At 38.6% G+C, this 7,527-nt stretch overlaps 1 pseudogene; it reads right to left on the reverse strand.

Moving 5' to 3' along the window:
* Window positions 1–621: 621 nt before the first annotated feature.
* On the reverse strand, window positions 622–6,875 carry LOC115448328 (annotated as a pseudogene).
* Window positions 6,876–7,527: the final 652 nt, after the last annotated feature.

The raw sequence follows: 7,527 nt of genomic DNA on the forward strand, positions 1-7,527 counted from the left end.
GTTGGCTTTAAATATAATTAATTATGATGACCAATAATTAAAAAAGCCATAAACCGCGATTTTCTCAAAACTGCAAAATTTTAATTATTAGTTCTCTGCCCTGACGATATTTTTTTTGCCACGCATATTAACGTCCACTAGTTAAAATTAATATTAAAATATTATATAGTATAGTATGACTGATTTACTTACTGTAATATTTAATTCCCGGAATATATAATCCATGGTGCAGTAGTCACATGACGGGTCGGCGACTAAGTAATTAAGAGTCCAGTAAACGAACATAAGTCTACGTAGTGGCAAGATATCGGTGTCCGTAAACGAAAAAATAATTATGAGCAAAATACTACTGGTACTCAATAGTTGCGTGCGCGTCGTCAATCAGTAAAATACAACTAAAGTAAACAATAATAGTTATCTGCTGTTCCTTTCGCACATCTCCAAAACTGTCGTAATTGGTGAAATATGAGACAGGGGCGTGTCTAAATATCTCGGGACATTAGACCGGTCAAGCAAAATGTGTTTGGAAGTGTACTAGCACCAACTTGTCCGATTGTACATGCCATGACTATGTGAGGCCCAATATGAAGTGACTCCAAACGGACGGTAGAGGCTACGCACCTGCCAGCAGCGCGACGGAGGGCGCGCGCTGTGCGCGGCCGGCGCGCTCGGACTGCAGCAGCAGCGGCTGCGCGCACAGCGCTGCGCACCCCGCGCACCAGCACGCCGCGCACACCCAGCCCAGCGTGCCTGGACACGCCTCCTCCTGTAATCAACACCAACACCTTTATAAGTTTCTAAACTTTCTACATTAATACATTATAACTCTAATGGATGCTTTAGTTGTTAGCTGGTTTGGTTCCTGCGTCTAACTTTGCTCGAATGCCAGCGTTGATAATAATGGTTAGGTAAATTAATTTTATCCAAATTGAACTTCGTTTTTGTTATGTCTCCCAGCTTTTGCTCGCTACTCTTTCCTACACTACTCCCTTAATATCCTGTCAAGCGATAAATCTCTAATTAATCTTCCTAGATTTTAATCTTTATATATTTATCCGGTTTCATCGGTTCATCATCATCATATTCTCCATCTCGGTTATTAAGTTTATTTATAATAAAGATCTAATTAATAATGAGCTCATCATTTCAATAACTACCTGTCTAGTATCACATTCCAACAGCGCCAGCATAGCTGCCGAGTGAGTGCCAGCCGTGGCAGCCTTCAACAGGATCGGCAATCGAGTCTTAGCTCCTGACGCCAATCCTAGGAGCTGCAACGCGGCCGCCGCCAAACACATCGCGCTGCCCAGACTAGCAGTGATCTTCACTACACCACGCAAGTCTTTCTCGGCGTCTGTCTGGGGAGTCAGGTTATTATGTAATTCCAAAATGGGGTAATTTGGAATTAGATTCTAATAATTTTGTTTTTTTCGCAATAAATTGGTAATATAACATGAATTTCAACTTCGTTTGGGAATTGTTTTTCGGTATATTATTTACTGATCACAATAATTTTATCCACCTCATCAATCTGGAATATAACAGAATACTGATAAAAATGTACATACGTTTAGTTGTTTTAACAGGTTAATTGGCTGCTATTTTAAATTACTTGATGATATGTATATTATTGAGTAAATTTGAGCAAGAAATTCTTTAGCAAGAACTTAAAGGGGAAGGTGTTACAATCTTCTGTAAATGATCTATGATATTTAGTACGTGTCAACTTCTACTGCGTCCTACTGTAAACTACTTACAAGTGTGGACCTCGCTATAGTGAAAGGGCATAAGTCCCGAGTCCCCTACATTTGCAGGACACGTGCGTCGGCTCCGGTATTCGAATCTCGCACGCCTTGGTCAGCCACGTCCTCGGCTCGGTTGGTGTGCGAAGACCGCACGCTAGTTTTGATGCTGGAAAGATATTTTGAGCAGTTTTGATATATAGGACCGATATTATTTAATGTTATATTAAATAATAGGGCTTTTATTGTCATCACCGGTGAGGATCGCGACGCGTTTCTCCCTTATTGCTTATTCAAAAATACATATATACATAATTTTACTTCTTCTTCCCTGCCAGCCCGAGCTGGCTTCTTTGTTTACTAAGTATATTTTTCATTTATTTTATTTTCAATATAAATTGTCTTTTTTTATATAAGCTAATTTAAGTAATAAATAAATATTCTCATGTACCTTGACTTATCATAAGTGCAACTATGTTCGTCTACGTGATGAATAAAGCATTTTTATTTTTTTATTTTTTTATTTTTTATTTTTATATTCTATAAGGAAGTTCTGGAAGTCAATAAGAATCTATGGGTATATAATTTGTTGTTTTTTTATTTATTTAGTTGGTAAAGTGGTTATTTCGTTTTAATTGAAAGCAAAACTTATCAGAATCTATTTAGTTTTCTATCTTCCAATTACAAGAACTTATAACAAATTACCGACTCACCAACAGCGCTGTAATTCTTGACATGCGTGAACAGCAGTTTGACGGTATGCTGTAAAGCTTTGTCGACTCCTGGTCCAGTAGCGAACAACTGCACTTGCTGCGACGACACCGAATACTCCATCTCGCGTCCCTGCCTGGAAGACGATTTACTATAAACAACGATATTTTGGAACGTTTAAAATAAAATATAAATGATACAGATAAAAAGAATACAAAAATTTATAATAATCATGACGATTTTAGTACACAGTGACCGTTGCATATTGGAAATAATGTCAATTGTGTGGCTGTGATGGCTTCATGTATAAAAACAAACCAAAATAAGGGCAAAACAGTTGTACATTTATCGATTTCAACATTAAGTTGATAAAGAAATGAACAATGGAATAATTTTAAATACATAATTTCTTTATTGTAGGAAGATCAACAAACCTACAGGTGCAGAAAATAAATAACTTACTTGAACTCTATGGATCGTCTCAAAGAAGGCAGCCTGGCGCCCAAATTATGATACAGCACAGATACCACTGATGCGTTGCCGGTCTTTGTCAGGAGTTCTACTCCAGCAGAAGCCAGAATCCACTCCTTGGTACCGGTGAAGCTGGCCTGCCAAAGAAAATCATACGTGCTAAGGTCTTTTTTAAAAGAACAAATAAGGTTTCGCTAGTTGCACAACTGGAAGAGAATATGACTCGGTAGTAAGAAACAAATTGAATTGACATGTATAGGTTATTTCATCTAGGAAGATACGCCCCACCACCTTTTAAGCGGTGATGTTAAGGGTAAAGGAACTAATCCAAGCACTTTCCCCGACGTTATCCATTATGGTATGCGTGTGCACTATGCTTACAAGCAATGAGAGAAAGTAGTGGGGTGCATCTTCGTGGATGAAATGATCAATACCAACTAATTCAAAGGTATATTTTGAGATCGACGAGAATGAATATTTGTAAGTGATAATTAAGAGCCTTGGATTTTCAATTGTTATTGAGTATTTAGTTAAGATACATTACTTATATAAAATAATAAATAATAATATCGACCCTATAATAGATACGGTCCCACTGGTGGACACGGGCTTCCTCTACTACTGAAAGGGATTAGACCTTAGTCCACCACGCTGGCCTAGTGCATATTGGTAGACTTCAAACACTCAAAATTCCTATACAGAACATCTTTCTTTGATTTCCTTACGATCCTATCTATACGTCAGCAAGCCGGGTATATTAATGGTTTTTATCGATATTACCTGCAGGTCGAAATGAGCCGCGTTGTCATCACGTGCCGGCTTCGTCTTCACTGTGAACTCGTGGTAGCGGATGTTCAGGTTGTCCCTCATGCCTGCTGTATTTGCTATAGCGTTTTGCAGCTCGTAGATTTTCTAAGAATTGTTTATGGTTTTTGATGAGTGTATTACGTAAAATTCATATTAAAATCACACACACACATCACGCATTTATCCCTGAAGGGGTATGCAGAAGCGCAACCAGGGCACCCACTTTTCGCCAAGTGTGTTCCGTCTCATGATGTGATAGGGGCGAGCCTATCGCCATAGCGGGCACAAATTAATTCGGTTGATTAATGTTGTTTGTATCTGTTTTCAACGTACGGTCACATTCCCATTTGATTTCTAACAAATAATTAAATAATTGACATTGTAAATAAAGTTAATGAAATAAAATCTGAGGTAAAACAAAAAAAAAATAAACCTTTATGTTTGAACTCACTTCTTCATCCAAAAAAGCGTCAGGGTGTTTCAAGAGCGTGTCATATATCTTGAGCAGGTGATCACTGCTCTCGACCCTGTCTTTAGGCTGTCCAGCAGCAGAGAGCAGGTAGTTGAGCATCTCCTTGGTATGGTGGAGGGGCAGGGTGCCCTCCCCTGGATGTGAGGGGAGTGAACGCAAGACCGCTCCGTACTGACGAGCTACGTTGGACACGTTACCCCAGGAGTAACCATAGGATATGCTTTCGAACTGTAAACAATGAATATGAAAAAAAATCATGACATTTCTTCCTTGCCTTATTTCTTATGCTAAAGGTAACAGGAATTCGTTGGATTCACGTTGCGTCTAAGAAGTTGGTTTGAAAATCTTTAATGGCGGTGTACAGCCGTGGATTTCCTGTAGCTGATATGGTGTTGATTGTTTTTAATACAGTTTCAATTTTAGAAAATCAAACTGAAAAAAATTTATTAATCAATAAGACAGACAGATTGCTGTGTAAAGTTGGTAAATAGTTTAATTTTTTTAGTAGGTAAGTACATATTCATATTTTTAAGTGGTTTCACTTTTATTAGTTATTTTGGGCGGGTATGGTCAAAATTTGGTACCTGTTCGTAAATATCTTTCAATGACTCAGCTACACAGCCCGAAAAGTCTGGTAGCTTCCATTTCACACCATGTTGTCCAGTTTTCGGTTCACAAAACCTGTACAAAAAATAAATAAACTATTGAATATCTTATTAAAATATACGCACCATTCGAACTAATGTATACCCACAAAAAAGATGTTTGTTGGAATGTACAAAATCAATATGAACATCCATATTAATTCACTCTGATGTTATTTTGCAAAGACTGTTCAAATTTAGCATTAATATGCCAAAATATAATAAAATTTTGAAAGAGATGTTATATTCTTAGAATGTTTTATATGCTAATAAAAATCTTTCATTAGCCAAAATTTGTGCATGCAGTTATCTTGGAATATTTTATTTATAACGACATATATTTTTTTTTATTACGAAACACTAGCGTATGCAACTAGAAATAAAAGTGTACCACTTGACCGTAATCATTTCAAAATGTTATTTGTTATACCTGGTAGTCTCCCCTATATGTCCAGGAGGGCACGAAGCCGACGCGTACGCCCCCGGCGCGGTCTTGGGCCACCGGAGTCCGTGGGACGCATCAGTGTCACACGACTCGTCGTTGACCCCCAACGCCCACATCGTGACTCCCTTCGCGTTCGTCCCTGCTACTGATGATACTTGGCACCTGAACTCGCCTGATTTCTGTTGATATTTAGAAATATGATTGTTACGGTAATGGATTTTCTTACTTATTATTGTAGTATGGTAAATGCAGAAACCACTAAACTGATTTGGATGAAATTTGGCACATGGATAGACCATGACCTGGAATAGTATGTAGGCATTTATCATCCTGGTAATTTGCTCTCTTAGGAAATATTTGAATTAAAATTTCCGATGGTATATTATTCATTTAAAAGTCATTTAGAAATAGCAACAATTCTTAGAACCTTTTTTGACGTATCATAAGTGCAACTTTGTTTGCCACCGAGATAAATGAAGTACTTTTTTATATTTGTTTTTTATTATAGACTGCAAAAACTGCAAAGAAGCACGGACTAATGGACTATATAAGACTGACTCTATAGGACTGTACTTAAGGGTAAAATACCTTGATGCTGACAACAGCATTTTTATAGAATTCAGTTTTGGAAAATCTAGTAGTCAGATGTGACATTACCTGTACGTTATACAGCTTGAGCACACTCCCAGCTGGATACAGGTCCTCCCAGACCTCTCGACCTGGCGCTAGCGGCAGTAGAGTCCTCTCCCTTGCCCAACTAAACCCCAGAGCCCCGTGTATCCGACTCGCGCCTGCGAGACAGGTGATGCTTACGTTATCTCCCTGAAAGAAATTGTATTTTGGCATACATCACGGCTTTATCCTCACGGGGCAGGCAGAGGTGCAACCAGGGTATCTACTTTTCGTCATATCTCTTTTATTAATTGATGTGAATTCAGATAGCTTTTTCATTTTCTATAATCACGGAAATAAATCTCTTTTAATGACATTCAAGTAGTTTGGTTGTTGCATGGATTTTAATTATCGTATCCTATGTCGGTAATTTGCGGATATTTCCAGACTAGAATAGTTTTTCAATGGATGCCAGTATCCAAGTATCTAAAAATACGATCACACATTGAAGAGGGACGATCCTTCAGCTACAACTCTGTTCTTCTCTTTAGGTGTTTGTTCCGTCTTTTGAAGATTCATCATCATCATCATCATCTCAGCCACAGGAAGTCCACTGCTGAACATAGGCCTCCCCCAAAGATCTCCACGTCGACCTGTTGGAAGCGGCCTGCATCCAGCGACTGCCTGCGACCTTAGCCAGGTCGTCCGTCCACCTTGTAGGCGGGCGTCCGACATTTCGCTTGCCTGTTTTGAAGATTAGCCTTACCTTATTAACAGTGAGGGTGGAAGGCACCAGACGTATATCCGGAGGTCGCAATACGACTAGTCGTAGCGCCCTGCACCGCCTCCTGCCCGCGTCGTCAGCCGCGCAGGACCACTTGCCGCTATCTGGCTTCTTCGCTTCTGACACGCCTAACACGGACATGCGGCGTCCAAGAGCGTCTTCTGACACGGTTCGAGTCCATATTTCCCTGGTACAAGAGACAAAAGTATTGATTTGTTTAATGAGTTAAAATGGAAAGGTTAATCAAATATTATATTGTGGCAATTTAATCGCGTTCCGGGTTTCGTCTGTGTATAATTAGTTTCGTACAGATCGGCATAATTTGGTTGCCGTGCTCCAACTAAAAATAGAACATGGTTTCCTACAGCTTTTGTTTGACCGCCACTTAGTATAATACAAAAATAAAATTTGACACAATAAGAGTTTACGTATATATTATGTTTATTTTTAAAAAAATATTAAGTCCACTAACGTTTTTCATACTGTTACATTACGTTTAATTTATAGCCTAATATAATATTAACTAAAAACAATAGAAACGCGGCGTAATGTTACACACGTAAATACGTATGGTGACAAAATAACCCTTCTAAGTATGGAAAATGTATTTATATAATAAACGCGCCTCCTCAAAACTTTATCGCTACTATATCCGCAAATACAGAATACGTACACACGTAAGGAATATCATAAGGATAAGCTCGAGCTCTAATACGCATAATGATGGAACTTCGTGATGAGCGGAGCGGGAGCGGGAGCGCGAACTACTAAAATATATCTATAAGTATATATACAATAACTGTTTCTCGTTTATTTCTACATATTTTGTGAATATCATT

Source organism: Manduca sexta, unplaced genomic scaffold, assembly GCF_014839805.1.
Source record: "Manduca sexta isolate Smith_Timp_Sample1 unplaced genomic scaffold, JHU_Msex_v1.0 HiC_scaffold_1453, whole genome shotgun sequence".
Taxonomy (NCBI): Eukaryota; Metazoa; Arthropoda; class Insecta; order Lepidoptera; family Sphingidae; genus Manduca; species Manduca sexta.